Below are 10,757 nucleotides of genomic sequence, written 5' to 3' on the forward strand. Positions count from 1 at the left end.
TGATCAAAGGGAATTGGTTTGGTTAAACATTGCTTTTAACCTCTGCAGCCCCCAAATAAATCCAGGTTAGCATCATTATGAGATGAAGTATCTTGAATCCATTTGAAATGGTAAGGAGACCACAAAAAGGAATAAAAATATATTCTGTTATGCAAACTATAGTATTCCAATCATACTGGTGGAAATCTGTATTAACTGAATACTATTATTGCTAAAATGTCATTATGCATTTAATAAAGGACTCTTAAAAAAGTAAGAAGCTGTGGGCATAGATTAGAGAAAGCTTAAGCCAATTGTCTCCACTGGCTATGGCCAGGCAATTCTCCATAGCTGTCAATCAGCCTGTCAAGGAGAAAACAATCCTGGACAGTTTACCTATTTGGCCAGCTGTGGAATGTTCTTGGTATCACAATGGAAATTAATTAGGAGAATAATAGATAAACCACTGCACAATGCTATCAGAGAAAATGAAGAGAAGTGTTTCACATGTTAGATGATTAGAAAGACAGAACCTAAACCTGTAGCCACAGGCTTGGGTTAAGGTGACATTTGTGTTTTATTGTAACTAACATAAGACTCTGAGGCACAGTGTCAGGCTGAATTATCTCATGCTCTGCCTGATGAGCTATTTCTTCTTCTTCTTTTTTTTTCCCTTTATCATGTGCACTTTTATTTCAACTGGTCTTAAGTCAGTGTACAGGTAAAGCTCCTCCCCTCCCCCAAGTAATGGCACTAATCTCATAAAACTTGCAGGGAGACTGTAAGGTCTTCATTCACATCTGTGTTGTGAGTAGGAGGGAATTTAGGAGGCCATTCAATATGGCTGACGATTAAAAAACAGGATCAAATATTATGGAGGAATATACAAAAAGTTTTTCTTTTTTTTAAGGATTACATTAATTTAGAGGTAAAGCAATACTAATACCTTCCCCCCATCCCCCTCCCCATCTGGATTTTTTACTTATCTCCTTTGCTCCAGCAGAGGACAGCCTTCATGGAGGCTCATAACTCTGTAAAATGCATTATACAATATTTGGAATGACTATTAAAAAAATGTACAATCAGAGTCTTTTAAATCCTGAGTCAAGTGCCAAAAAAAAACAAAAAGAACAATCCAACTCTCCTCCATAAAACAAAACAAAACAAAACAAAGCCATACCAATCTCATCCCTTTTGGGGGGCAATTATGTCCCACACTTTTGCTAAAAAAAAATAAAAATAAAAAAACACAAACAGTCCATTTAGAAACATTTGCAGAGGACAATGGAGGGCCCAGATTCATCATACTCCTGCTTGCTGATCCACATCTGCTGGAAGGTGGAACGAGATGCCAGTATGGAGCCTATAATCCAGACAGAGTGTTTGCACTCAGGTGGGGCAATGATCTTGATTTTCATTGTGCTGAGAGCTAGGGCTGAAATCTCCTTCTGTATTCTGTCATCAGTGCCTGGTTACCTGGTGGTACCACCAGACAATACGGTATTGGCATACAAATCAACATCACACTTCATGATTGAGTTGAAGGTAGTTTCGTGGATTCCACAGGATTCCATATCTAAGAAAGATGACTGGAAGAGAGCTTCTGGGCACCAGAACCTCTCATTGCCAATGGTGATAACCTGACCATCAGGGAGTTCATAGCTCTTTGCTAGAGAAGAGATAGATGCAGCAGTAGCCATCTCCTGCTCAAAGACTAGGGTGACTTAACACAGCTTCTCTTTGATGTCACGCATGACATCCTTCTCAGCTGTGGTACTAAAACTGTACCCTCTCTCAGTCAAGATCTTCATGAGGTAGTCCATCATATCACGGCCAGCCATATCCAGAAAGAGGATGGCATGGAGAAGGCCATAACCTTCATAGATGGGCACAGTGTGGGTGACATCATCACCAGAGTCCATCACAATACCAGTGGTATGACTAGAGACATACTGGGACAGCACAGCCTGGATGGAAGCATACATGACTGGGGTGTAGAATGTCTCAAACATAATCTGAATCATCTTTTTTGTTGACTTTCAAGTTCAGGGGGGCTTCTGTGAGCAGCACAGGGTGCTCTTCAGGGACCCCATGGAACTCATTGTAAGTATGATACCAGATCTTTCAGTTGGTGAAAATACCATGTTCAGTGGAGTACTTCAGGGTCAGAATGCTTTTGCTCTGGGCCTCATCCCCCACATAGCTGTATTTCTGGCCCATAACCACCATCACACCCTGATGTCTGGGGCATCCACCAATGGAGGGAAAAATGATCCAAGGGGTGTTGTCTCCTGCAAAGCCAGTTTTGCACATTCCAGAACCATTGTCAACAACGAAAGTAGCAGTATCATCATCCGTGGTGAACTTTGAAGTGTAAAGTTTAAACCCTTAAGAGAGAGAAAGGAGGTGTTGCCCCACCTGGAGGCAGGGGGAGGGGGTGTGTGAGTGCACACTGGGTGGAAGAGCTCACAGCTGCCTGAAGAGCTATTTCTTTCCTACAATTCTCAGCTACTCTGCACAGGAAATTAGACAAAAAAGAAAGAATTATTGAGAAAAATAAACACTACTCAATCCTTTATAAATAAGGACTTCATAGCGATTGGAGGGAATAGGGTGATTATCTTTGAAAATCATGAAGACACATTAATTTTCTATGAAAATATTGATAAAATATTAACTTTCCCTGTAATCAGTCTAACTGCAAACAAACAAGATGCTGAGACTGAATTTATATGTTTCTGATTAATTTAAGTAAAATATGTGCTTTGGTATGTTTTTTTTTTATTAAATTTATTTATTTTTAGTGTTCTACAATCACTATCATATAACTTAGATGTTTTTCCCCTACTTACCCCACACCTCCTCCTTCCCTCCCACAAATGACATATAATTCCATATAGGATCTATGCATACATTCCTATTAAATCCATTTTCAGTATAGTCCTTGCACACTTGATCATTGCTGTGCATAAAATTTTCCTGGTTCTGCCCCTTTCACTGAGCACTAGGTCATATAAGTCTTTCCAGCATTCTCTGAAGTCTTCTTTTTCATCATTTCTTATAGTGCAATAGTAGTCCCTTATATTCATATACCATAGTTTATTCAGCCATTCCCAAACTGATGGGCATCAACTTGATTCCCAGTTTTTGGCCACTATAAAAAGTGCTGCTATAAATATTTTTGTACATGTAGGACACTTTCCCATTTTTATGATCTCTTGGGGATACAGTCCTAGAACCAATATTGCTGGGTCAATAGGTATGCACATTTTTGTAATTCTTTGAGCATAATTCCAAGTGTTCCAACTCTCCTACATCCTCTCCAACATTTGCCATTTTCCTGTTCTGTCATGGTTGCCAATCTAATAGGTGTGATGTGGTACCTCAGAGTTTTTTTGATTTGCATCTCTCTAATCAAAAGTGATTTAAAGCATTTTTCATATGATTATAGATATCTTTAATTTTTCCTCTGAAAGCTGCCTGTTCATATCCTTTGCCATTTATCAATTGGGAAATGACTTGTATTGTTGCAAATTTGACTCAGTTCTCTATATATTCTAGAAATGCAGCCTTTATCCCTGAGATTAGCTGTAAAAATTCTTTCCCAATATAATACATCCTGAAAATTTCGGTTGCATTGGGTTTGGTTGTGCAAAACCTTTTCAGTTTAATGTAATCAAAATTATCCATCTTGCACTTTATAGTTCCTTCTATCTCTTCTTTAGTCAAAAATTCTTCTCTTCTCCATAAATCTGATAAATACACTGTTCCTTGTCCCTCCAATTTGTCCCTAGTATCAATCTGTATACCCAGATCATGTACCCATTTGGAATTTATTCTTTTGTACAGTGTCAGGCATTGGTCTATGCCTAGTTTCCACCACACTGTTACCCAGTTTCCCCAGCAATTTTTGTCCAACATTGAGTTCTTATCCCAGAAGCTGGGGTCCTTGGGTTTATCAAACAGAAGATTGCTATGTTCATTGTCTACTGTGTCTTGAGTACCTAGCATATTCCACTTGTCTACCCTTCTGTTTCTTATCCACTACCAAGTGGTTTTGATAACTGCTGTTTTATAATACAATTTGAGATCCAGTAGTGCTAGGCCACCTTTCCTCGCATTTCTTTTCATTAGTCCCTTTGATATTCTGGACCTTTTGTTCTTCCAGATGAATTTTGATATTTTATCCAGCTCTAGAAAATAATTACCTGATAGTTTAATTGGTATGGTACTAAATAAGTAAATTAATTAAGGTAGAATTGTCATTTTTATTATATTGGCTCGGCCTACCCATGAGCAACTGATGTTTTTCCACATACTTAGATCTGACTTTATTTGTGCGAAAAGTGTCTTGTAATTGTGTTCATATAGTCACTGGGTTGTTTTGGCAGGTAAAGTCCCAAATATTTTATAGTGTCCATCTTAGCTGTAAATGGGATTTCTCCTTCTCTCTCTTGCTGTCGGACATTGTTACTAATATATAGGAATGCAGAAGATTTGTGTGAGTTTATTGGTAACCTTCAAATTTGCCAAAGTTGTTTATTATTTAAAGTAGTTTTTTTATTGAATCTCTGGGATTCTCTAAGTATATCATCATATCATCTGCAAAGAGTGATAACTTAGTTTCTTCTTTGCCTATTCTAATTCCTTCAATTTCTTTGTCTTGTTTAATTGTTATAGCTAACATTTCTAGTATCATATTGAATGACAATGGTGATAATGGGAAAAAATGAAGATGGTGAAAAAATAAACAGAAATATGGTTCAGAAATAAGGGATGAGAGAGGTCAAAGACTGGTATATTATATATGCATAATATACCATTTTTATTCAAAGGCAATTAATTAAAAATCTTGTGGTGCTTTTGAGTAGATATTTATCTCTTAACAACTACATCAAAGAATAATCATAGGTTGCATTATTAAGAAAGATTTTCCATTTGACTCTTATCTACACTAGTACAGATCACAGAATCAAGTAAATTAGAAACAGAAAATATGTCCTATCTTTCATACCCTCTTCTCATTTGGAATAGTTCATTTGGATCCATTTTGTTTTACTTTTTAAAAGGAGTTCCTTATTTTCTTTTCACAATGTTTACATTTTTGAATATTTTGTTTCCTTTGGCTTTCCCTCCTTTCTTTTTAATTGATTGGCTATACTATTTTCACTTTTGTTTCAGTGACTTTTATTGCATATCTTGGATCATATGGAGATTCACTTAGTTTGAGGATTGCTGAAAGAGCCTATCCATTTTTAAGACTTCAAATATCACTTCTATACCAATGACTCACAAACTTTTATCTCCAGTCTGGAGTTTTAGTCCCATACTGAAAGTGATTTATAAATGTCCCTTATTATTATACATTTTCAGTATCCTTATTCTTCCCCATTAAAATGGCAATATTTCTTCTCTTCAAAAGTGTATATTTTTCCTTTGTCCTGAATCATTTTTCCTGCAAATTTAATGAAACAAGTGGAGTAAAGTATTCAGTGTTGGATGGTGACAGTATTAGTAGCCAATTTATCTCCAGCTGTTCAGCTACCAGTAAGAATCTCAAACTATTTTGTAGTATGACATGCTGGTTTAAATTCTACTTGTGTCCCAGGTGAAACCATCTATGATCCAAGGAATCATATGAAAAGTAGTTGAAAGCATATGCTGAAGATAAAAATGAAATTATTAGACTTAGACACAAATTGTATGATGCATTTTTTGATAAATGTTAAGAGGTAATGATATTTAAATAAAAGTAATTATGCAGCATATGAAAGTTTCCCTAATTTTGGACTTTGCTTGATTGGTTACTTTGAATTTTGCCTTATGAATAATCCGTGATTTCATTGGTCTGAATACAAAACTCTTCCCATCTTAGTAATTTGATTTCATGAATTGCTGTGGACAAAAGGATTCATCTCCTGGCGAATTCATCTTACTTATGGTCATGAGGAGCAATGCATTTAGCTAGGTTGACTCTTAGATAATAGTCCATTGCCAGACCAATAATTTAATCTCTTGCAGCTGAATTGGAGCTTGCAGAGCTTACTCTCTTTTGGAATAGTCTTCAACATCCCAGGGTTAGCTCCATTTCATAATAAGGCATTGGAGACTATCATTATTTGAGATCTTCATTGTCTTCCATTATCAAACAGGTTGAGGAGCTTTTGTGTACCATTGAGAAATACAAGACGGTTTGCTTAATTAAATCATACAAAGTATTTTGGAAGGCTTTCGTGTGATTATGTTGCCATTCACTTTTATCATTTAACTTTCCTTGAGGGGATCAAGCTTATTATCCGCTGTAACATACAAGCAAACCAGTGAGTACCATATGAGTTCATTGTGCAAGTAGGTTTTGTGAAGCAGTGAATAAGGAATAAGATAAGGAAGAACTAGACTAGATAAAATCCCCCAAACAAACATCTTCCTGAATTGAAACTCCAGAGTTTATCATAGGTGTCAACTCTTTCAATGAATTAACTATATGACTAAATTAACTATATAACTAAATAGAATATATCAGAATTCCCTGAGTAATTTTATTTGTCTTTCTATGTTAGATCAAGTACACAAATGGGAATTTCTTAACACGATATTGATTCCCTAACACTGTATATAAAGGCATTCATCACCTACCTGAAACCAATGAAATCATCATATAAAATACAAGCCATGTGGATTTCTACTGCGTTCCTAGGATTTGACTCTACCAGAACAGGTGCTCATCTTGACCCACACCCACACCCTATGCCAATTCCCTTTCAGCTTCCTTTTTTGTATTGTCTTCATCCACTGGAATTTAAGCTCTTTAGGGGCAGTTATTGTCTTCTTTAAAAAATTGTATCACCAATGCTTAGCTGAAGACCTGATATATAGTATATATTTAATAAATGTTTATTGAATTGTACTGAAAAAAATTAGAACATGAAATGCCCAATATTAATGGTCAAATTATGATAAGAAAATTAGCAGTGAACAAAATCAAATTCTAGAAATGTATGGCTGATTTTTTTATACAATTTGTTACCATATTATGGATAACTTTATAGTTCTAGTTTCAATTAATAGAATACACACATATGTTATACCTAAGGGTCCAACTGAAATGCTTATTTGGAGTTGGAGAGTAGCATACCAACAGTGACAAAGTGGTAAAATGCTAAGGAGAAGCAACTTAAAAAAAAGAATTCCTAATGAACTAGATTCAAATCCTACTTCTTTTATTTAATATTTATGTGAGGACAAGCAATCCATATAATTTCTCTGACCCTTAGTTTTCTCAACTGTAAAGGAAATGAGGAATTCTACTAAGAAAATTTAAAACCTTCTAGCTCTCAATGCTATGATGCGTGGATGAGTTTATTCATTCTTTCATGTTCCATAGAAATACAGATTATATCACCTAGCCATGAATCAAAGACCAGAATGTCATAGACAAAGCCCAGAGTCCTCATGACATGTGAAATGTTAGAAAAAGACTCAAGATTTAAGATTAGTATCCACCTAAAATCTTAATTCATGACTTCCAATCAATGTGTTTTTAAAAATTGTTTTTATTAAAAATTTGTTTTGTTGTACAATAACCTCCTCACTGAGGAGCAAGGACAAATCAAAACCTTGTAAAAATACAGAAAATCAAGTAAAAGAAACTCGTACATTGGCTACATTAAAAATATTGGTTTCATTTTATTCCTTCTCTTATGAAATAAGTAGAATACTTTACAAATTGATTAAAGTTTTTGTCTTTCAAAGTTGTTCACCATTAGAATATTGCTTTGTCTTTGCAGAGCTATTATTGTCATACAAATCACTGAGCTTTGTTCAATCCATTCTATATCAGTTCGTAAAAGTTTCCACTGGGGGGGCAGAGGCAAGATGGCAGAGTAGAAGGACAGACCTGTAGAAGCTTTCCTTCCCATAGCCCATAAAATATCTGTAAAAAAATGACTCAAAACAAATTCTAGAGCAACAGAAGCCAGAAAACTATGAGGTGAAAGAGATTTCCAGCCCAAGACAACCTGAAAGGCCAACTGGAAAGGTGTATCATACTGGACTTGAAGTGGAATGCAGCCCAGCCTTGGCCACACAACACAGTGGAGAAAGGAACAGAGATGGCTTCAGAGCGCCAGCGACAGCAGCCATTACCTGATTGCTCAACCCACAAATACTAAAGACAGCTTCAAAGGTCAGTGAAAAAGTTCTTTCATGTGGGTGAGAAGGGAACCTGGTCTGACCCCTCCAACAACAGCCACTGCAGGAGCAGCATCCATTTTCAGAGCCCTCGTTTGTTTGTTTGTTTTTTTAATTTTTAATTTTTAATTTTTAACATAGTTTATAACAGATAAAGGAATTCAAGCTTTTGACCAGGTGATACTTCTTTTTAAAGCATTTACAATATGGACCACAAAAGAATTTTTTTTAAAAAATATTAACCCACTGATACACAAATAATATTTATGTTGATAACTTCACAAGCTCTTGACCTGTCTCCACAGTATTACTAAGAATTAAAGGTCCCTAACTTATTGTTGTTGGTCTAAAGTCCTATGCCTAACAGCTTAATTTTAGAATTAACCTCGGATGTTCCCCTACCAATAATCTGTAATTGAATGGATCTGGGTTTAAGCTTACAAACCTTTTGACTATAGGAAATTGCCACCAAGAGTAGGAACATTGCAAGGATACAATATCTCCCCAACTTCATGTCAGTTCCAGGCAGGATTAGCTTATCCACTTACATTCAGTCAGGCTTACAGTCTGCCAAGTGTCAGTGGGGAAATTGAGTCAGGAGAATCCTACCTCAGCCCAGGCTGAACAGCCACTCTCCCATCCTTCCCATGAGATCACCCTAAGTAGTTCATACCAGCATCTCACCAGCTTACTGGCATTATGGATTGGAGGCTTAAATCGCCTTTCTTGTTACCCATACCTGGAGTTAGACTCAGAAGAACAGTTACTTAATAGTCCCATAGCATCTAAAAATGACAAGTGACTATAACCAGGTTTCAAATATGATTATAATTTCACTTTGGCTAAGGAACATCTTTTGAGGCAAATCTTAAGTGGCTTACATGTCTTTCTATACATGTTCTAGTTCCTGATTAGACAGCAATCGTGAAATCAAATTTACCATTAAAACCTTAAGTTTTCCATCAATGCCAAATTTTGCCTGAGGTTACCTTCCTCTAGGGAATTTAGACTGAAATTCTTTTCCCCAAACTAAAGATGTCATTGGTATTCTCAGTAATTAATTCAGCCAATTGTTTTAGTACTAATTGCTTTCATCTCACTTTCTAACATGTACAATTTTTCTCCCTATCACTCCCCTCCCTTCGCTTCCTAATACCTTGTATTCTGATTATTCCTTTCCTCAATGTACCCTCCCATATATCACATCCTACCCTTCCCTTATCTCCATCTTCTCTCTTTTCTTGTAGGGCAAGATAAATTTCTATACCCCATACCCTGTAGTTCTTATTTCCCGATCATATGCCATAAAAAATTCTCAACATTCTTTTCTAATACTTTGAATTTCAACTTCTCTCCCTCCCCCCTCCCTCCTCAGCCCCACTGAGAAGGGAAGCAATTCAGTACAGACCAAATATGTGTTCTTTTGCAAAAGACTTCCATAAAAATCATGTTTTGTAATACTAAATTATATTGCCCTCTGTCCTACCCTATCCCCCCTTTATTTCCCCCTACAATTGACCTTGTCCCTTCTCAAAAGTGTTTATTTCTAGTGACTCCCTTATCCCATTTTCCCTCCCTTCTAACATTCCCCTCACCCCACTTGTTGCCTCCTCTCCTACTTTCCTGTGGTGTGATATAAATTTTCATATCATATTTAGTGTGCATGTTATTCCCTCCTTCAGCCACATGTGGAGAAAGTAGCTTTATTTTTGCCCTCTCCCCTTCTCCCTTATCTCTTCCATTGAATAAGATTTTTCTTATCTCTTTTATGAGTTATAGCCTGCCACATTTCATTACTCCCTTTCTCTTCCTGGAATTTTCCTCCTCCACCCATTAATTTTTATTTTATTTTACTTTATTTTTATTTTTGTGTGTGGATATCATCTCTTCTGATGTAACATACCCTGAACTCTGCATCTGTCTATGTGAATATGTGTGTGTGTATGTACAATTTCTCCATCTACCCAAATACTGAGAAAAGATTCAAGAGTTAAAAATATTTTCTTTCAATGTAGTAATGTTTTAGAGAATCTTTCATGATTTTTCTTTCCTGTTTGCCTTTTCATGCCTCTCTTGATTCTTGTCTTGGGAAGTCAAATTTTTAAATACAGATCTGGTTTTTTCCTCAACATGAATGATTCAAAGTCATCTACAACACTGAATGACCATTTTTTCTCTTGACGTATTGTACTCAGATTTGGTGGGTAGGTGATTCTTGGTTTCAATCCCAGTTCCTTTGACCTCTGAAATATCCCATTCCAAGCCCTTTGATCCCTTAATGTTGAAGCTGCCAGATCCTGTCTTATCCTGATTGTATTTCCACAGTACTCAACTTGTTTCTTTCTAGCTGCTTACAGTATTTTCTCCTTGATCTGGGAACTTTGGAATTTGGCCACAATATTCCTAGGAGTTTCTCTGTTCGGGTCTTTTTCAGGAGGTGTTTGGTGAATTCTTTCAATATTTATTTTGCCCTCTGATTCTATAACATCAGGGCAGTTTTCCTTGATAATTTCATGGAAGATAATGTCTAGGCTCTTTTTTTGATCATGACTTTCAGGTAGCCCAATAATTTTTCACTTATTTCTCCT

At 36.2% G+C, this 10,757-nt stretch overlaps 1 pseudogene; it reads right to left on the minus strand.

Annotated features, from left to right (window-relative positions):
• Window positions 1-1,241: 1,241 nt before the first annotated feature.
• LOC140507958 (actin, cytoplasmic 2-like) lies at window positions 1,242-2,303 on the minus strand (annotated as a pseudogene).
• Between the last annotated feature and the right edge of the window lie 8,454 nt (window positions 2,304-10,757).

The sequence above is a fragment of the Notamacropus eugenii genome, chromosome 5 (genome assembly GCF_028372415.1).
Source record: "Notamacropus eugenii isolate mMacEug1 chromosome 5, mMacEug1.pri_v2, whole genome shotgun sequence".
Lineage (NCBI taxonomy): Eukaryota > Metazoa > Chordata > Mammalia > Diprotodontia > Macropodidae > Notamacropus > Notamacropus eugenii.